Source organism: Coregonus clupeaformis, chromosome 33, assembly GCF_020615455.1.
Source record: "Coregonus clupeaformis isolate EN_2021a chromosome 33, ASM2061545v1, whole genome shotgun sequence".
NCBI classification, from domain to species: domain Eukaryota; kingdom Metazoa; phylum Chordata; class Actinopteri; order Salmoniformes; family Salmonidae; genus Coregonus; species Coregonus clupeaformis.
Window position 1 is genome coordinate 30,371,475 of NC_059224.1, and position 22,827 is coordinate 30,394,301.

Here is a 22,827-nt window from a genome sequence, read left to right on the forward strand (position 1 = left end):
GTGTGACATAATCACCAATGTCAAATGTGACTAACATAACCCACTAGGTTGAATATGATATAAACATGTGCTTTATAAGGGGTGACATGTTGTGCTGAAGGATGGTATGCGCTCTAAAGTGAAGTTATGTTAGTCACATTACACCTAATTTCGTTCCCAGACACTTCAGCCCAAATGCACAGAAGGTCTGCTTGGCCTTCATTAGTTAGGGTTAGGTTTAAAATCACATTTTAAGAAGATACATTGTGGAAATGGGCAGGGTTTAGTCATAATTATGACTTTTTGACTGTGTTTACTGGTGACGATGACAAATACTTTACTCAGAAAGGTCACTCCTATAGAATTCTATGGTCACTCCCACTAAGGCCAACTTTTAATGGTTGAAAAAATGGAAAGTATTTAGACCCCTTGACCTTTTCCACATTTTGTAACGTTACAGCCTTATCCTAAAAGTGATTAAATTGTTTTTTTGCCTCATCAATCTACACACAATACCCCATAATGACAAAGCAAAAACAGGTTTTTAGACGTTTTTTACAAATGTATTAAAAATAAAAAACGGAAATATCACATTTACATAAGTATTCAAACCCTTTACTCAGTACTTTGTTGAAGCACCTTTGGCAGCGATTACAGCCTCGACACTTCTTGGGTATGACGCTACAAGCTTGGCACACCTGTATTTGGGAGTTTCTCCCATTCTTCTCTGCAGATTCTCTCAAGCTCTGTCAGGTTGGATCAGGAGCGTCGCTGCACAGCTATTTTCAGGTCTCTCCAGAGATGTTTGATCGGGTTCAAGTCCGGGCTCTGGCTGGGCCACACAAGGACAATCAGAGACTTGTCCCGAATCCACTCCTGCGTTGTCTTTGATGTGGGCTCACTCAGGGTCATTGTCCTGTTGGAAGGTGAACCTTCACCCCAGTGTGAGGTCCTGAGCGCTCTGGAGCAGGTTTTCATCAAGGATCTCTCTGTACTTTGCTCCGTTCATCTTTCCCTCGATCCTGACTAGTCTCCCAGTCCCTGTCGCTGAAAAACATCCCCACAGCATGATGCTGCCACCACCATGCTTCACCGTAGGGATGGTGCCAGGTTTCCTCCAGACGTGACGCTTGGTATTCAGGCCAAAGAGTTCAATCTTGGTTTCATCAGACTAGAGGACCTTGTTCCTCATTGTCTGAGAGTCCTTTAGGTGCCTTTTGGCAAACTCCAAGCGGGCTGTCATGTGCCTTTTACTGAGGAATGGCTTCCATCTGGCCACTCAACCATAAAGGCCTGATTGGTGGAGTGCTGCAGAGATGGTTGTCCTTCTGGAAGGTTCTCCCATCTCCACAGAGGAACTCTGGAGCTCTGTCAGGGTGACCATCAGGTTCTTGGTCACCTACCTGACCAAGGCCCTTCTCCCCCGATTGCTCAGTTTTGCTGGGCGGCCAGCTCTAGGAAGTATTAGTGGTTCCAAACTTTTTCCATTTAAGAATGATGGAGCCCACTGTGTTCTTGGGGACCTTCAATGCTGCAGAAATGTTTTGGTACCCTTCCCCAGATCTGTGCCTCGACACAATCCTGTCTTGGAGCTCTACGGACAATTCCTTCTACCTCATGGCTTGGTTTTTTCTCTGACATGCACTGTCAACTGTAGGACCTTATATAGACAGGTGTGTGCCTTTCCAAATCATGTCCAATTAATTGAATTTACCACAGGTGGACTCCAATCAAGTTGTAAAAACATCTCAAGGATGATCAATGGAAACAGGATGCACCTGAGCTCAATTTCGAGTCTCATATTAAAGGGTCTGAATACTTCTGTTTTTAATTTTTAATAAATGTGCAAACATTTCAAGAAACCTGTTTTCGCTTTGTCATTATGGGGTATTGTGTATATATTGATGATTAAAAAAAAAGAATATTTAATCAATTTTAGAATAAGGCTGTAACGTTTAAAAAATGTCAAGGGGTCTGAATACTTTCCGAATGCTGTGTATATACAGGGATTACCAGTACTGAGTCGATGTGCAAGGGTACGAGGTAATTGAGGTAGCTATGTACATATAGGTAGGGGTAAAGTGAATAGGCAACAGGATAGATAATAGACAGTAGCAGCAGTGTGTGGTGAGTGTGAATGTGAGTGTGTGTGTGTGTATTTGGCATCAGTCTGCATGTGTACAGTAAGTTAAGCCAGCTTGTGTGTGTTTCTGTTCAACCAAACAGGATTTTCTGGTTTATCTTCAAGAAGAATATGTGTTCCAGAGATGTGGTCGTTCGGTTTCTCTAGGCTAGAGAAACCAAACGACCACATCTCTGGAAACCGAACGACCACATCTCTGGAACACATATTCTTCTTGAAAATAAACCAGAAAATCATGTTTGTTTGAACAGAAACACACACACACACAAGCTGGCTTAACACAAGGTACAAGTTTGAAATTTGGTTGTACATCAGCAATTTTTTTCTTGTTATGTTAGTCATGTCAGCTAACAACGGGCTCGGGAGAGGCGAAGGTTGAGTCATGGGTCCTCCGAAACATGACTCGCCAAACCACGCTCCTTAACACCCACCCGCTTAACCTGGAAGCCAGCTGCACCAATGTGTCGGAGGAAACACTGCTCAACTGACGACCAAGTCAGCCTGCAGGCGCCCAGCCCGCCACAAGGAGTCGCTAGAGCACGATGAGCGGCCAAACCCTCCCCTAACCCAGACGACACTGGGCCAAATGTGCGCCGCCCTATGGGACTCCCGTTCACGGCCGATTGTGACACAGCCTGGGATCGAACATCGGGTCTGTAGTGACACCTCAAGCACTGTGATGCAGTGTCTTAGACTGCTGCGCCACTCTGGAGGCCCAGCCAATGAATTTTACTCATGAAGAAGAAAATTATGACCAACCACCTCGATTCGTCCTATGTAGCAACATTATATATATACAGTGAGGGGAAAAAAGTATTTGATCCCCTGCTGATTTTGTACGTTTGCCCACTGACAAAGAAATTATCAGTCTATAATTTTAATGGTAGGTTTATTTGAACAGTGAGAGACAGAATAACAACAAAAAAATCCAGAAAGACGCATGTCAAAAATGTTATAAATTGATTTGCATTTTAATGAGGGAAATAAGTATTTGACCCCCTCTCAATCAGAAAGATTTCTGGCTCCCAGGTGTCTTTTATACAGGTAACGAGCTGAGATTAGGAGCACACACTTAAAGGGAGTGCTCCTAATCTCAGTTTGTTACCTGTATAAAAGACACCTGTCCACAGAAGCAATCAATCAATCAGATTCCAAGCTCTCCACCATGGCCAAGACCAAAGAGCTCTCCTAGGATGTCAGGGACAAGATTGTAGACCTACACAAGGCTGGAATGAGCTACAAGACCATCGCCAAGCAGCTTGGTGAGAAGGTGACAACAGTTGGTGCGATTATTCGCAAATGGAAGAAACACAAAAGAACTGTCAATCTCCCTCGGCCTGGGGCTCCATGCAAGATCTCACCTCGTGGAGTTGCAATGATCATGAGAACGGTGAGGAATCAGCCCAGAACTACACGGGAGGATCTTGTCAATGAATCCAAGGCAGCTGGGACCATAGTCACCAAGAAAACAATTGGTAACACACTACGCCGTGAAGGACTGACATCCTGCAGCGCCCGCAAGGTCCCCCTGCTCAAGAAAGCACATATACAGGCCCGTCTGAAGTTTGCCAATGAACATCTGAATGATTCAGAGGAGAACTGGGTGAAAGTGTTGTGGTCAGATAAGACCGAAATCGAGCTCTTTGGCATCAACTCAACTCACCATGTTTGGAGTAGGAGGAATGCTGCCTATGAACCCAAGAACACCATCCCCACCGTCAAACATGGAGGTGGAAACATTATGCTTTGGGGGTGTTTTTCTGCTAAGGGGACAGGACAACTTCACCGCATCAAAGGGTCGATGGACGGGGCCATGTACCATCAAATCTTGGGTGAGAACCTCCTTCCCTCAGCCAGGGCATTGAAAATGGGTCGTGGATGGGTATTCCAGCATGACAATGACCCAAAACACACGGCCAAGGCAACAAAGGAGTGGCTCAAGAAGAAGCACATTAAGATCCTGGAGTGGCCTAGCCAGTCTCCAGACCTTAATCCCATAAAAAATCTGTGGAGGAAGCTGAAGGTTCGAGTTGCCAAACGTCAGCCTCGAAACCTTAACGACTTGGAGAAGATCTGCAAAGAGGAGTGGGACAAAATCCCTCCTGAGATGTCTGCAAACCTGGTGGCCAACTACAAGAAACGTCTGACCTCTGTGATTGCCAACAAGGGTTTTGACACCAAGTACTAAGTCATGTTTTGCAGAGGGGTCAAATACTCATTTCCCTCATTAAAATGCAAATCAGTTTATAACATTTTTGACATGCGTTTTTCTGGATTTTTTGTTTTGTTGTTCTGTCTCTCACTGTTCAAATAAACCTACCATCAATATTATAGACTGATCATGTCTTTGTCAGTGGGCAAACGTACAAAATCAGCAGGGGATCAAATACTTTTTTCCCTGACTGTATATATATATATTTTTTTACATTGGATAAAAGTAGAGAGTCAGAGCTAGAATATTGTATATCATACACTGCAGTTGAGGAACAATGGGAAAGTAATTCTGCTTTGAAAGTTGATGAACTTGTAACCCCACTTTTGAGAAAATGGCCCTTGAATGTTTTGATGCACCTACTGGAGAGCTCTTCTTTGTCTACACCCATTCAGCATTGTTCACACCCTCTTAAGCCTTAGCCCCACCCATCTCTTTAAGGATTCACGTGAGGCCATGTGCTAAACAGAGTGAGTGAGGTAGTGTAGTAAACTAAACAACCAAAAATGTCAAGACTAAAAGTGGTGAAAGTAGTAGCAAAATGTAGTAGTAAAAATACACTTCATCTAGTCCTTGGCCTATATCCTAATCTGACTTTGGTGCAGGTCATGTTGTTCTTCACGTTACCGTTTCTGGTAAACACACACTATATCAAATCAAATCAAAGTTAATTTGTCACATGCACAGGATACAGAAGGTGTAAACGGTACATTGAAATGGTAACTTGCGTCGTGGAGTCTTTTGTTTAGACATGTAGCTAGCTAGCTAGCTAGCTAAACAATGAACCATAATCCCAACCAATGCTCCCTCTAAACTGTGCGCGTGCGCGGTCGCGCATGTCCTCCAGGACTGCCGCACAGAGGAAATGCCATGCCACGCAGAGACGAAAGAGATTGAACTTGACTGAGTTCGCCCCATTAGTTTGCACTATATCAACTTTTATTCTGTGATCGAATCAACATTATATCAGCCCCATTTCAATACAACAAACCAAACCAAATCTAACTTTGCAAAATTGAGTCTGGGATTTTGTTGTTGGCAGAGCCAGAGCGCAACGGAGTAGAATTCTATTGGTGGGTCTTTCAATAACCCGTGAGTGAATGCGTTTTTCAGATCAGTTCAGATCAGAGTGCAGAGCTGCGCGTGTGCACATTTGTTGATATTCCTTGCTAGTTAGCGAGTTATTAGCCTAGTTACAGATAAGTATAGGTCAGCAATGGGGAGTTACTGCTTGTAGGCTACAGTTCAAGCTGTCTTTGAAAACGTGTAGGCTACATTTCAAGCTGTCTTTGAAAAGCCAGTCAGGTAAAAAGCTAATGTCTTAATTAAAGGGGTAGTGTTGTATTTTGAGACAGGCTTGAACATGCAAATAAGCCAATAGGCAGAGAGGTAGCCTACTGTACATTGTCTAATTCTCTGTATGGTAATAATAATACATGTTATTTTTTAAAGTGGTTTCTTGCATCATACAACACAATACATTGCAATTTACAGTCACCTATTTGGCCCAAGGCATTACAGACCAAGTAAAAAATCTTTAATTAATGTCAAACCATTCATAATTGTCACGACTTCCTCCGAGGCTGCCTCCCTTCCTTGTTTGGGCAGGCTTCAGCGTTCGTCGTCACCGGCCTACTAGCCACTGCCGCTCCATATCTCATCATTCCATTTGTCTTGTCTTGTTAATTACACACACCTGGTTCATATCCCCTCATTAGTATGTGTATAAGTGTTCCCTCTGCCCCCTTGTCCTTGTGGGTGATTGTTTTATGTGAGTTGAGTGTAGCTCGGTGGAGCTACCCGTACCTTGTATTGCCGGGGTATATTGTCCCTGTGTGCCTGTATTTTGTTGACGCTATCCAGCGCAACTGTGTACTACAGAATAAACTCTGTATTCGGTGATTTACCCTCCTGCGCCTGACTCCTTCAAATCACACTCTCACAGAATCACCCACCTGCTATGGAGTCAGCGGGAGAGGAGCGCATGCCTGGAGTCGTGGTACGGGTCCAGGAGCATTCCACGATGCTAGCCAGCTTGGAAGAAGCGATGGATCGGGTTCTTCAGGTCGTCCAACGCCTGGAGAGGAGAGGACCCGGTCTGTCGAGACCAGCTGGCCAACCGGATCCAGCCACCCACACCCCAGCACCCGGAGGGATCCGAATATCCCGACCACGGGAGTTTGACGGGATGGCGGCTCTCTGCCAAGGATTCCTCCTCCAACTGGAGCTCTACTTCTCCAGCATCAGGCCGGCCCCATTGGAGGGGAGAATGTGTCCGCCCTCGTCTCCTGCCTCTCAGGGAAAGCCCTGGAGTGGGCCAACGCGGTTTGGAACGAAGGAGGAGCCGCATTGGAGAACTACGGGGAGTTCGCTCGCCTCTTTCGGGCTGTCTTCGATCACCTGCCCGAAAGTCGAGAGGCAGGCGAGCGGCTGGTCCACCTGATGCAGGGGACAAGGACCTTCACTTTGGAGTTTCGGACTCTTGCAGCGGGGTCTGGGTGGAACGAGCGGGCCCTTATCGACCATTTCCGGTGCCATCTGCGGGAGGATGTCCGACGGGAGCTAGCCTGCCGGGACACCATGTTGTCCTTCACGCAACTGGTGGACATGGCCATCCGTTTGGACAACCTGCTGACAGCCAGAGGACGTCCTGGAAGGGGTCTGCCCGTTCCCACCCCGGCCGGCTTGGATCCCGAGCTGATGGAGCTGGGTGGAGCCACCATCCGAGAGAGTGGAGGACGACAGCGACAGTGTCACTCTGGTGGCACGAAGGGACAGTACACCACATGTGGTCATCAACGCTCTTTTGGGTCTGGAGGTGGCAGGCAGGGCACTCTTGCATCACCCCAGGTATCGAACACCCACACTCGTTCAGAGCCCTCTGCTGCGCACTGTACCCTACCCATCTACTTTCCCGATCACATGGTAGTTCCCCAGTGTAAGGCGCTAGTCGATTCAGGCGCAGCTGGGAACTTTACGGAGAGGGCATTCTCATACCTTCTAGGCATTTCATTGGTTCCCCTATCCATTCCACTCCCCATCAGAGCACTTGATAGTCGACCATTAGGGTCCGGGTTTATTCAGGAAGTTACTGCATCAGTCACCATGATTACCCAGGAGACTCATTGTGAGCAGATCATTTTTTTAATTATTGAGTCCCCTGCTTTCCCTGTGGTATTAGGTATCCCTTTGTTAGCACTCCACAACCCCACCTTCTCATGGCCGCAGAGGGTTCTCACGGGGTGGTCGCGAGAGTGTCGGGGTAGGTGTCTAGGTGTTTCCGAAAGTAGGTGTCTAGGTGTCTAGGTGTTTCCGAAAGTCCAGACAGTACCTCCACCGTGCACATTCCCCCCGAATACCTCGATTTGGCGCATGTGTTTTCAAAAACGCAGGCTACCAAGTTACCACCTCATCGGGCAGGGGATTGCGCGATAAACTTCCAGGTAGATGCTGTACCTCCCAAGATTCATGTGTACCCCCTGTTGCAGGCTGAAACGGCGGCTATGGAAACATACGTCACCGAGTCCCTGCGCCAGGGGTATATACAGTGAGGGAAAGAAGTATTTGATCCCCTGCTGATTTTGTACATTTGCCCACTGACAAAGACATGATCAGTCTATAATTTTAATGGTATGTTTATTTAAACAGTGAGAGACAGAATAACAACAACAAAATCCAGAAAAACGCATGTCAAAAATGTTATAAATTGTTTTTGCATTTTAATGAGGGAATTAAGTATTTGACCCCTCTGCAAAACATGACTTAGTACTTGGTGGCAAAACCCTTGTTGGCAATCACAGAGGTCAGACATTTATTGTAGTTGGCCACCAGGTTTGCACACATCTCAGGAGGGATTTTGTCCCACTCCTCTTTGCAGATCTTCTCCAAGTCATTAAGGTTTCGAGGCTGACGTTTGGCAACTCGAACCTTCAGCTCCCTCCACAGATTTTCTATGGGATTAAGGTCTGGAGACTGGCTAGGCCACTCCAGGACCGTAATGTGCTTCTTCTTGAGCCACTCCTTTGTTAACTTGGCCGTGTGTTTTGGGTCAGTGTCATGATGGAATACCCATCCACGACCCATTTTCAATGTCCTGGCTGAGGGAAGGAGGTTGTCACCCAAGATTTGACGGTACATGGCCCCGTCCATCGTCCCTTTGATGCGGTGAAGTTGTCCTGTCCCCTTAGCAGAAAAACACCCCCAAAGCATAATGTTTCCACCTCCATGTTTGACGGTGGGGATGGTGTTCTTGGGGTCATAGGCAGCATTCCTCCTCCAAACACGGCGAGTTGAGTTGATGCCAAAAGCTCGATTTTGGTCTCATCTGACCACAAAACTTTCACCCAGTTCTCCTCTGAATCATTCAGATGTTCATTGGCAAACTACAGACGGGCTTGTATATGTGCTTTCTTGAGCAGGGGGACCTTGCGGGCGCTGCAGGATGTCAGTCCTTCACGGCGTAGTGTGTTACCAATTGTTTTCTTAGTGACTATGGTCCCAGCTGCCTTGGATTCATTGACAAGATCCTCCCGTGTAGTTCTGGGCTGATTTCTCACCGTTCTCATGATCATTGCAACTCCACGAGGTGAGATCTTGCATGGAGCCCCAGGCCGATGGAGATTGACAGTTCTTTTGTGTTTCTTCCATTTGCGAATAATCGCACCAACTGTTGTCACCTTCTCACCAAGCTGCTTGGCGATGGTCTTGTAGCCCATTCCAGCCTTGTGTAGGTCTATAATCTTGTCCCTGACATCCTTGGAGAGCTCTTTGGTCTTGGCCATGGTGGAGAGTTTGGAATCTGATTGATTGAGTGTGCTCCTAATCTCAGCTTGTTACCTGTATAAAAGACACCTGGGAGCCAGAAATCTTTCTGATTGAGAGGGGGTCAAATACGTATTTCCCTCATTAAAATGCAAATCAATTTATAACACTTTTGACATGCGTTTTTCTGGATTTTTTTGTTGTTATTCTGTCTCTCACTGTTCAAATAAACCTACCATTAAAATTATAGACTGATCATTTATTTGTCAGTGGGCAAACGTACAAAATCAGCAGGGGATCAAATACTTTTTTCCCTCACTGTACGTCCTTCCACTTCACCCGCCTCCTCGAGAAGAAAGACGGCGGTCTGCGCCCGTGCATTGATTATCGACCACTGAACAAGGAGACGATCAGATTTAGTTATCCTCTCCCCCTCATTCCGTCAGTGATCGAGTCAATGCATGGGGCACGCTTCTTAACCAAATTAGATCTCAGGAGTGCATACAACCTGGTGCGTGTTCGGGAGGGGGATGAGTGGAAGACAGCATTCAGCACAACCACGGGGCATTAGGAATACCTGGTGATGCCCTACGGTTTGATGAATGCTCCATCAGTCTTCCAGTCCTTTGTGAACGAGGTGTTTCGGGACATGCTTGGTCGCGGTGTAGTAGTCTACATCGATGACATTCTGGTGTATTCCGCTACGCGCGCCGAGCATGTGTCCCTGGTTCGCAAAGTGCTGGCCGACTGTTGGAAAATGACCTTAATGCCAAGGCAGATAAGTGTATGTTTTTCCAGCAGTCCGTCTCCTTCCTCGCAATACCGCATTACCACCTCAGTGGTGGAGATGGAGGGGGATCGCATTTCAGCCGTGCGTAATTGGCCGACTCCCACCACGGTTAAGGAGGTGCAGCGCTTTCTGGGCTTCGCCAACTACTATCGGAGGTTTATCCGGGACTTTGGCAAGGTCGCAGCTCCCAATACATCTCTGTTGAAGGGTGGGCCGTCCCGGCTCCGCGGGTCTGCTGAGGCTGACCTTCAGTAAACTGAGGGGTCTGTTCACCTCAGCCCCGGTACTGGCCCACCCCGATCCATCACTACCGTTCGTAGTGGAGGTGGATGCGTCCGAGGTAGGGATAGGCGCTGTCCTATCTCAACGCTCGGGCACGCCACCCAAGCTCCACCCCTGTGCCTTCTTCTCTAAGAAGCTCAGCCCGGCGGAGCATAACTACGACGTTGGTGATCGGGAGCTGTTGGCTGTTGTCCGAGCCTTGACCTTGTGGAGGCATTGGCTCGAAAGGGCGAAACACCCTTCCCTCGTCTGGACGGACCACCATAACCTGGAGTACATCCGGGCAGCGAGGAGGCTGAATCCTCGCCAGGCCAGGTAGACCCTATTCTTCACCCGGTTCAAATTTACACTGTCATACATCCCGGGTATGAAGAACATGAAGGCAGACGGATTGTCACGTCTGTATGACACAGAGGAGAGGCCCAGAGACAACACCCCCATACTCCCGGCCTCCTGCATTGTGGCGCCGGTAGTATGGGCGATGGACGCGGATATAGAGCAGGCATTACGCACAGATCCATCTCCACCTCAGTGTCCAGCTGGGCTGTGGTACGTGCCTGCTCTTATCGTGATTGTCTGATCTACTGGGCACACACGTCACCCTCCTCTGGTCACCCAGGTATCGGTCGTACAGTGCGCTGCCTGACCGGAAAGTACTGGTGGCCTACCTTGGCTAAGGACGTGAGGGTGGACGTCTCCTCCTGCTCGGTGTGCGCCCAGAGTAAGGCACCTAGGCATCTCCCAGCGGGAAAGTTACAACCTTTACCAGTTCCACAACGACCATGGTCTCACCTAAGTGTTGATTTCCTGACTGTTCTTCCCCTCTCCCAACGTAACACCACCCTCCTGGTCGTTGTGGACCGCTTTTCCAAGGCCTGCCGCCTCCTTCCTCTGCCCGGTCTCCCCACGGCCCTGCAAACTGCGGAGGCCCTGTTTACACACGTTTTCTGGCACTACGGAGTACCAGAGGATATAGTGTCTGACCGAGGTCCCTAGTTCACATCCAAGTCTGGAAGGCGTTCATGGTCAGCCTTACCTCTGGGTTCCACCCCGAGTCTAATGGGCAGGTGGAACAGGTAAATCAGGATGTGGGTAGGTTCCTGCGGTCCTACTGCCAGGACCGGTGTGGTCGATGTTCTTGCCATGGGCCAAATATGCCCAGAACTCTCTCCGTCACTCCTCCACTAACCTAGCGCCATTCCAATGTGTTTTAGGTTACCAACCGGTTCTGGCACCACGGCACCAGAGCCAGACCGATGTTCCTGCGGTGGATGACTGGTTTCGGTGTGCGGAGGAGACGTGGGACGCTGCCCACGTCCACCTCCAACGCACCGTGCGTCGTCAGAAGGCCAACGCTGACCGCCACCGCAGTGAGGCCCCGGTCTTCGTACCGGGTGATCGGGTCTGGCTCTCGACCCGGAATCTGCCCCTCCAACTGCCCTGCCGGAAGCTGAGCCCACGGTTTGTGGGGCCGTTCAATGTCCTGAGGAGAATCAACAAGGTCACTTATAGGTTATTACTTCCCCTGATTACCGTATTAACCCCTCGTTTCATGTGTCTCTCCTCAGGCCGGTGGGGGCTGATCCGCTCCAGGAGTCTGAGGTGCGGGAGGTCCCTCCGCCTCCTCTGGACATCGAGGGGGCCCTGGCGTACTCCATCCATTCCATCCTGGATTCGAGGCATCGGGTGGGGGGCCTTCAGTACCTCATGGAGTGGGAGGGGTACGGTCCAGAGGAATGGTGTAAAAATATAAAGCTATTTCCATGTGAAAATGTTATGGGATTTGCTCCATTGGTTTTGTTGGTAGGACTACATTAAGCTCAAATAGCCACAATAGCCTATTGGCTACTGTCTAAAACTGTACGACTACATCCTCAGTGTTCACAGTAAACGAGCTCCGGAAGTTGCACAAAATTCTCACAATGTTCAAGTTTCCGCTCACGAGACCTAAAATTTGCTCAGTGCCCCCCAAAATTTGAGGGAACATTGATTCCAACCCATACTACCATGCACCATGCATGAATCTGCAGGTAGCTCAAGCTAACCAACTAGGTTCAATATTAGCTAGCTAACATTAGGCTATAACTAGCAATAAAAAGGGCTTTCTGACATACAAATAATATTACTACACAGATCATACACAGATCATAGCGAGCCAGCCAGTCAATGTTAGCTAGCTAGCTAACCGTAAACTTGAACTTGCAATGAAAACGACTTTCTGACAAAATTTGAAACGTATAGTATCTGAAAATGTAGCTAGACTCTTACCCGTATACATGGATGAACGCTTCTCCCTCTCTGTCATGGATGCCATGGTTGCCCTTATTTTGAAGATGTAATCCATAGACAGGTGATTTATACAACAGCCTTCTGTGTTCTCTTTTCGACTCCCTCCACTTTTGCAATCATACTCTGCTTCCACAGGGCATTCCACTGATTTCAAAACTTGGAAAACTTATTCCGTGACAACAACACTGATCGCCATTTCTTCCCCATCACTGCCATCAGAAGACAGCTCCCACAATCTTTTTATCATCAATTTCTCTCAGCCAATCATCAGTCATTTGTGTAAGTGCCGTGCTTGTTGAATGTCCTTCTCTATTAGCGTGCTGAAAGTCTGTTGTCAATTTGTTTACAGTAAAACACAATTTTTTCAAAAAGTTTACTAAGGGTTGGTAACAGGCTGATTGGTCGGCTATTTGAGCCAGTAAAGGGGGCTTTACTATTCTTGGGTAGCGGAATTACTTTTTCTTCCCTCCAGGCCTGAGGGCACACACTTTCTAGTAGGCTTAGATTGAAGATATGGCAAATAGGAGTGGCAATATCATCCGCTATTATCCTCAGTAATTTTCCATGATAGACACAAATATTTGTTTCACCTCTTCCACATTCACTTTAATGAATTCAAAATTACAATGCTTGTCTTTCAGAATTGTATCAATTATACTTGGATGTGTGGTGTCAGCGTTTGCTCATCTTGCCCATTAAAAAATAATTAAAGTAATTGGCAATATCAGTTTGTTTTGTGATGAATGAGCCATCTGATTCAATGAATGATGGAGGTGAGTTTGCCTTTTTGCCCAACATTTCATTTAAGGTGCTCCAAAGCTTTTCACTCTCATTCTTTATATAATTTATATTTGTTTCATAGTAGTAGTTTCTTCTTCTTTTTATTTAGTTTAGTCACATGATTTCTCAATTTGCAGTAGGTTTGCCAATTGGTTGTGCAGCTAGACTTATTTGCAATTCCTTTTGCCTCATCTCTCTCAACCATACAATTTTTCAATTCATCATCAATCCACAGGGATTTAATGGGGTGCATGCACATCCACAGGGGTGCATGCTTATTAGTAACTGGAATAAATAATTTCATAAATATGTCAAGTGCAGCGTCTGGTTGCTCCTCATTACACACCACAGACCAACAGATATTGTAACTACCCTGGTAGGTTGACTGATAACCTGAACCAGGTTACAGGCACTGGTTACAGTTTGAATCTTTCTGTTGTGTGGGCAGCTTGATGAAAGCCAGTCAATATTTTAATCACCCAGAAAATATATCTCTCTGTTGATATCACATACATTATCAATCATTTCACACGTTATCCAGATACTGACTTTTAGCACTTGTTGGTCTATAGCATCTTCCCACAAGAATGGGCTTTAGGTGAGGCAGATGAACATGTAGCCATATTACTTCAACAGTATTTAACATGAGATCCTCTCTAAGCTTTACAGGAATGTGGTTCTGAATATAAACAGCAACACCTCCACCATTGGCATTGACATACGCCTAGCTTCCTGAAACGGGTCCTCTCTAAGCTTTACAGGAATGTGGTTTTGAATATAAACAGCAACACCTCCACCATTGGTACTGACATACGCCTAGTTTCCTGAAACGGGTCCCAATTGAATATTTCAAGATGAGATGACCTCAATGGCGCTGCCCATGCTCTCACAGACGCCATCATGACACAGCTACAGAGCTGTTATGTTATTCCAAGTCTATGGTCCTGGACCATCACCTTATGTATTACTGCCTCCCAGTGGCAAGAAGTGACATCCTAAAAAAACTAACTATAGCCCTACAACAAATAAATGGCTCCTAGCCTCCCACGCATAGGCTACTTTCTGTTCCTAACACTGAAACTAAAACTGAAACTAAATAATATAAAAGGTAAATCAAATGTTTTTATTAAACAGACACTAAATAAAAATTAGTACATCAAGTCTGAAATCGAACTGAAACTAAACAGAATTAACCTTTTCACGTGTGAGTTCCAAATATCTGTGAGTTCCAAATATCTCTAATGATCGCTCAACGTGATTTTTTTTATGTGTGTGATGTCAGAATGCACTCACTGGTCCAAAATGTGATTGTTACACAAAAGGACAGTTAACCCACACTGACCTCAAACTAAGGCACGCTGCCTGCTAATTATCTATAGGCTATGTTTCAACTTGTCAATTTCAAATTATTTTCTAATGAGTTTTATTTTCTAACAACAGTTTGAATTGAGATGTATTCCTCCTCATTAATTCACATAAGAAGTAGCCCATTTACAGTGGGGAAAAAAAGTATTTAGTCAACCACCAATTGTGCAAGTTCTCCCACTTAAAAAGATGAGAGAGGCCTGTAATTTTCATCATAGGTACACGTCAACTATGACAGACAAAATGAGAAAAAAATATCCAGAAAATCACATTGTAGGATTTTTAATGAATTTATTTGCAAATTATGGTGGAAAATAAGTATTTGGTCAATAACAAAAGTTTCTAAATACTTTGTTATATACCCTTTGTTGGCAATGACACAGGTCAAACGTTTTCTGTAAGTCTTTACAAGGTTTTCACACACTGTTGCTGGTATTTTGGCCCATTCCTCCATGCAGATCTCCTCTAGAGCAGTGATGTTTTGGGGCTGTCGCTGGGCAACACGGACTTTCAACTCCCTCCAAAGATTTTCTATGGGGTTGAGATCTGGAGACTGGCTAGGCCACTCCAGGACCTTGAAATGTTTCTTACGAAGCCACTCCTTCGTTGCCCGGGCGGTGTGTTTGGGATCATTGTCATGCTGAAAGACCTAGCCACGTTTCATCTTCAATGCCCTTGCTGATGGAAGGAGGTTTTCACTCAAAATCTCACGAATCATGGCCCCATTCATTCTTTCCTTTACACAGATCAGTCGTCCTGGTCCCTTTGCATAAAAACAGCCCCAAAGCATGATGTTTCCACCCCCATGCTTCACAGTAGGTATGGTGTTCTTTGGATGCAACTCAGCATTCTTTGTCCTCCAAACACGACGAGTTTACTTTTTACCAAAAAGTTCTATTTTGGTTTCATCTGACCATATGACATTCTCCCAATCCTCTTCTGGATCATCCAAATGCACTCTAGCAAGCTTCAGACGGGCCTGGACATGTACAGGCTTAAGCAGGGGGACACGTCTGGCACTGCAGGATTTGAGTCCCTGGCGGCGTAGTGTGTTACTGATGGTAGCCTGGTTCACCAACTACTTCTCAGATAGAGTTCAGTGTGTCAAATCGGAGGGCCAGTTGTCTGGACCTATGGCAGTCTCTATGGGGGTGCCACAGGGTTCAATTCTTGGGCCGACACTTTTCTCCGTGTATATCAATGATGTCTCTCTTGCTGCTGGTGACTCTCAGATCCACCTCTACGCAGACGACACCATTTTGTATACATCTGGCCCTTCATTGGACACTGTGTTAACAAACCTCCAAACGAGCTTCAATGCCATACAACAATCCTTCAGTAGCCTTCAACTGCTCTTAAACACTAGTAAAACTAAATGCATGCTTTTCAATCGAACGCTGCTAGCACCCGCCCACCCGACTAGAATCACCACTCTCGACGGGTCTGACCTAGAGTATGTGGACAACTACAAATATCTAGGTGTCTGGTTAGACTGTAAACTCAACTTCCAGACTCACATAAAGAATCTCCAATCCAAAGTTAAATCTAGAATCGGCTTCCTATTTCGCAACAAAGCCTCCTTCACTCATGCTGCCAAACATGCCCTCGTAAAACTGACTATCCTACCGATCCTTGACTTCGGCGATGTCATTTACAAAATAGCCTCCAACACTCTACTCAGCAAATTGGATGTAGTCTATCACAGTGCCATCCGTTTTGTCTCCAAAGCCCCATACACTACCCACCACTGTGACCTGTACGCTCTTGTTGGCTGGTCCTCACTACATGTTCGTCGTCAAACCCACTGGCTCCAGGCCATCTATAAATCACTGCTAGGCAAATCCCCGCCCTATCTTAGCTCATTGGTCACCATAGCAGCACCCACCCGTAGTCTGCGCTCCAGCAGGTATATCTCACTGGTCATTCCCAAAGCCAACACCTCCTTTGGCCGCCATTCCTTCCAGTTCTCTGCTGCCAATGACTGGAACGAATTGCAAAAATCTCTGAAGCTGGAGACTCTTATCTCCCTCAATAACTTTAAGCATCAGTTGTCAGAGCACCTTACCGATCACTGCACCTGTACACAGCCCATCTGAAATTAGCCCACCCAACTACCTCATCCCTATATTGTTATTTAATTTGCTCTTTTGCACCCCAGTATCTCTATTTGCACATAATCTCTTGCACATCTAGCATTCCAGTGTTAATACTATTGTAATTATTCTGCACTATAGCCCATTTATTGCCTTACCTCCATAACTTGCTACATTTGCACACACTGTATATATATTTTCTGTTGTATTTTCTGACTTTATGTTTTTTTTCTTTACCCCATATGTAACTCTGTGTTGTTTTTATTGCACTACTTTGCTTTATCTTGGCCAGGTCGCAGTTGTAAATGAGAACCTGTTCTCAACTGGCTTACCTGGTTAAATAAAGGTGAAATAAAAAAAATTAAAAAAAGTAGGCTTTGTTACTTTGGTCCCAGCTCTCTGCAGGTCATTCACTAGGTCCCCCCGTGTGGTTCTGGGATTTTTGCTCACCGTTCTTGTGATCATTTTGACCCCACGGGGTGAGATCTTGCGTGGAGCCCCAGATCGAGGGAGATTATCAGTGGTCTTGTATGTCTTCCATTTCCTAATAATTGCTCCCACTGTTGATTTCTTCAAACCAAGCTGCTTACCTATTGCAGATTCAGTCTTCCCAGCCTGGTGCAGGTCTACAATTTTGTTTCTGGTGTCCTTTGACAGGTCTTTGGTCTTGGCCATAGTGAAGTTTGGAGTGTGACTGTTTGAGGTTGTGGACAGGTGTCTTTTATACTGATAACAAGTTCAAACAGGTGCCATTAATACAGGTAACGAGTGGAGGACAGAGGAGCCTCTTAAAGAAGAAGTTACATGTCTGTGAGAGCCAGAAATCTTGCTTGTTTGTAGGTGACCAAATACTTATTTTCCACCATAATTTGCAAATAAATTCATAAAAAATCCTACAATGTAATTTTCTGGAATTTTTTTTCTCAATTTGTCTGTCATAGTTGACGTGTACCTATGATGAAAATGACAGGCCTCTATCATCTTTTTAAGTGGGAGAACTTGCACAATTGGTGGCTGACTAAATACTTTTTTCCCCACTGTAACTGTTGCGGACAATTTATTTTTTAGGCTTTACTGAGCCAGACAAACTTCTCTCTTCGACTAGAGCTCAAGCATATCTCCAGTGTTTCCCCAGATCAAGTTTGAAGACATTTGCGCATCTCTAGTCAGAACAGGCCTTGCACAAACTTTTCCCCCCAGGTACATTTTCTGGCTGGCGCCCACATTGCCTTCATTGTTGTTTTCCTTACAAATAATAACTTTGGACATGTGTGCGTTCCTATCAAAGTAAGTGCCTTATTTTCTGTATATCGTGTTGTTGTTTCTACTGTAGCATACCGCATACATTTATGTATGGAACATAATGTATTTACTGTTTTATTCACGTTTTCAAGTACTGATGACAAATAATGCATTCCGATTCTTGCATAGATTGTAATGGACACATATGATGTGTGTAAAATATTTATTTGAAGGTTGGACTGAAAAAACACTAATAGAAATAAAAATTAGTATTAAATCACAAAATTATAATAACCTTACTTTGAACCCCTGGAGACAGTGGAGCTTAAGACTGTCTTATAAGACGGCCTTGTTGCCAAGGCCAACCGCATTAGTGACCTTTATGCACTCTCAGTTCATCCTTCATGTACTCAGTTTGCCCCCGACTTCTCCAAGGTTATGATACGTCCTAACCCAGCGTTCGTTCCTAAAGTCATTCCTAAGACTTACAGTGGTCAAGCCACTGACCTCTTCCCTTTCTACCCTCTGCTGTTCTCTTCCCAGAGAAGCGGCGCCTGAACACGTTGTGACTGGTATGCGCCCTGCGCGTCTACATGGACAGGACTAGGCTTTTCCGCAGGTGTGACCAACTATTTGTTTGCTTTGCCAACCCTGCTCGGGGTAGGGATTTGTCCAAACAATGCCTCTCCCACTGGGTAGTGGAGGCTACTGCCAAGGCATACAGTTGTAGGGGGTTGCAGTCTCCCCTGGGTGTCCGGGCGCATTCCACTAGAGGAATTGCTACTTCATGAGCACTGTTCAGGGACATCTCCATCTTGGAGATTTGTGCAGCGGCTAGTTGGGTTTCCCCACACACCTTTGTGAGGTTCTATCGTCTGGGTGTCACTTGGCCTTCTCTGGTGCACACAGTCCTCGGCGCTAGAGCTGTTTGATGGATCAGGCACATTACAATGTACCACAACAGACTTCTCCAGAAACGGGCTATTGGCAATCGGGGCATGCCATAGTGAGATGTCGAACCGGGTCGACTAAAAGAGAACTTTGGTTAACGGTATGTAACCCCGGTTCTCTGAAGGAGAGGAGGGAGACATCTCACCAGATTTCCCCTCTTGCACGACTTGTGTAAGAGGTATTTCTTAGAATGAGGAGATCAGAGTATTGCGGGGTGCTACATAGACATGTGGGGTGTACACCCACAAAGCTCTGATTGGCCTGTTAGGCATGATTGAACACGGCTTCAACTTATGAGACGCTAGAGAGGGCATGTCCCATAGTCCCATTTCCTCCTAGAGAAATCCGGGGTTACATACCTTAACCAAAAGTTACTTGTCCATGGGACCGACTGACATTCGCTCACCCATTCACACTCTTTCCCTCACTCACTCCCTCGTTCCCTCATTCACTCACTCCCTTACTCACAATCTACCTCTTTCACTCACTCACCAGGGGTGGAAAGAGTATTGAAATATCCTACTCAAGTAGAAATACTGTTACTTTAATACACTTTTACTCAAGTAAAAGTAAAATGACTGACTTTTAAAAATACAAGTACTCTGAAAAGCTACTCAATTACCGGGGGCAAACTACCCGCCCTCCAAGACACCTACAGCACCCGATGTCACAGGAAGGCCAAAAAGATCATCAAGGACATCAACCACCCGAGCCACTGCCTGTTCACCCCGCTATAATCCAGAAGGCAAGGTCAGTACAGGTGCATCAAAGCTGGGACCGTGAAAATGAAAAACAGCTTCTATCTCAAGGCCATCAGACCGTTATATAGCCATCACTAGCACATTAGAGGCTGCTGCTGCCTATTTAAATTACTGGACACTTTAAAAAATGGAACACTGGCCACTTTAATAATGTTTACATATCTTGCACTACTCATCTCATATGTATATACTGTATTCTATTCTATAATATTCTACTGTATCAGTCCATGCCGCTCTGTCATTGCTTGTCCATATATGTATATATTCTTAAATTCCATTCCTTACTAGATTTGTGTGTATTGGGTATATGTTGTGAAATTGTTAGATATTACTTGTTAGATATTACTGCACTGTCGGAGCTAGAAGCACAAGCATTTCGCTACACCCGCAATAACATCTGCTAAACACGTGTATGTGACAAATAAAATGTGATTTGATTTGATTACAGTAACGAGAGTAGTTGTAATTACACAGAAAATATAAATGGAAAATGCATCAATTTCAAAGATTTTACTGCGTAACAGTTCATATAGGGAAATCAGTCAATTTAAATGAATTCATTAGGCCCTAATATATGCATTTCACATGACTGGAAATACAGATATGCATCTGTTGGTCACAGATACCTTATAAAAAAAGGTGGGGGCATGGATCAGAAAAACAGTCAGTATCTGGTGTGAATACCATTTGCCTCATGCAGCGAGACACATCTCCTTCGCATAGAGTTGATCAGGCTGTTGATTGTGGCCTTTGGAATGTTGTCCCACTCCTCTTCAATGGCTGTGCAAGTTGCTGGACATTGGTGGGAACTGGAACACGCTGTCGTACATGTCGATCCAGAGCATCCCAAACATGCTCCAATGGGTGACATGTCTGGTGAGTATGCAGGCTATGGAAGAACTGGGACATTTTCAGCTTCCAGGATTTGTGTACAGATCCTTGCGAAACATGAAGTGATGGCGTTGGATTAATGGCACGACAATGGACCTCAGGGTCTCGTCACGGTATCTCTGTGCATTAAAATTGCCATCGATAAAATGCAATTGTGTTCGTTGTCTGTAGCTTATGTCTGCCCATACCATAACCCCACCGCCACCATGGGGCACTCTGTTCACAACGTTGACATCAGCAAACCGCTCACCCTCACGACGCCATTCTTTAAAACGATGTTGGAGGCGGATTTTGGTAGATAAATTAACATTACATTCTCTGGCAACAGCTCTGGTGGACATTCATGCAGTCAGAATTCCAATTCCACACACCCTCAAAACTTGAGAGATCTGTGGCATTGTGTTGTGTGACAAAAATGCACATTTTAAAGTGGCCTTTTATTGTCCACAGCACAAGGTGCACCTGTGTAATGATCATGCTGTTTAGTCTAGTCAGCTTCTTGATATGCCCCACCTGTCAGGTGGATGGACTATCTTTGCAACGAAGAAATGCTCACTGACAGGGATGTTAACAAATTTGTGCACAACATTTGAGAGAAATAATCTTTATGTGCGTACGGAAAATGTCTGGGATCTATTATTTCAGCTCATGAAACATGGGACAAACACTTTACATTTTGCGTTTATATTTTTGTTCAGTATCGTTACTTTACACTTCTGTTAGCTATGCTGTTGAAGATTTGAGTATGTTCTCCTTCTGACATCTGCCTCTTACTAACAAGTAGTAGAATTAGCCCATAATTTTTCCCTAACAGTGAGAGAGACATATGACAGATCCAACTAAATAATAGCCTCCTACCAGCATTCAAGTCTCCCCACACAGCATCTGCAGCCAGTGGCCACTTCATGTTAGTCAAACAGGCGCGCTCTTAGGGCAGGTGAGGGGGCCATTTTCTGAGATTTAAGAGCTTATGAAATTACAGTTGAAGTCGGAAGTTTGCATACACCTTAGCCAAATACATTTAAACTCAGTTTTTCACAATTCCTGACATTTAATCCTAGTAAAAATTCCCTGTCTTAGGTCAGTTAGGATCACCACTGTGAAATGTCAGAATAATAGTAGAGAGAATTATTTATTTCAGCTTTTATTTCTTTCATCACATTCCCAGTGGGTCAGAAGTTTACATACACTCAATTCGTTTTTGGTAGCATTGCCTTTAAATTGTTTAACTTGGGTCAAACGTTTCAAGTAGCCTTCCACAAGCTTCCCACAATAAGTTGGGTGAATTTTGACCCATTCCTCCTGACAGAGCTGGTGTAACTGAGTCAGGTTTGTAGGCCCCCTTGCTCGCACACGCTTCTGCTCACAAATGTTCTATAGGACTGAGGTCAGGGCTTTGTGATGGCCACTCCAATACCTTGACTTTGTTGTCCTTAAGCCATTTTGCCACAACTTTGGAAGTATGCTTGGGGTCATTGTCCATTTGGAAGACCCATTTGCAACCAAGCTTTAACTTCCTGACTGATGTCTTGAGATTTTTCTTCAATATATCCACATAATTTTCTTCCTCATGATGCCATCTATTTTGTGAAGTGCACCAGTCCCTCCTGCAGCAAAGCACCCCCACAGTATGATGCTGCCACCCACGTGCTTCATGGTTGGGATGGTGTTCTTCGGCTTGCAAATTCCCCCCTTTTTCCTCCAAACATAACGATGGTCATTATGGCCAAACAGTTCTATTTTGGTCCCCATGTGCAGTAGTCCCCATGATGTCAAGCAAAGAGGCACTGAGTTTGAAGGTAGGCCTTGAAATACGTCCACAGGTACACCTCCAATTGACTCAAATGATGTCAATTAGCCTATCAGAAGCTTCTAAAGCCATGACATCATTTTATGGAATTTTCCAAGCTGTTTAAAGACACAGTCATCTTAGTGTATGTAAACTTCTGACCCACTGAATTGTGATACAGTGAATTATAAATTAAATAATCTGCCTGTAAACAATTGTTGGAAAAATTACTTGTGTCATGCACAAAGTAGATGTCCTAACCGACTTGCCAAAACTATAGTTTGTTAACAAGAAATTTGTGAAGTGGTTGATAAACGAGTTTTAATGACTCCAACCTAAGTGTATGTAAACTTCCGACTTCAACTGTAGCTAGTTTGATGTGCAATTTGTTAGATTAAAAATGTAAAATTAAAAGAGACAAACTTTTTTTCTTTATTATCCATACAATTGTTTACAAATCCACTGAGCTGCAAGCGTACTTTTTCATAGGCAAAAGAGC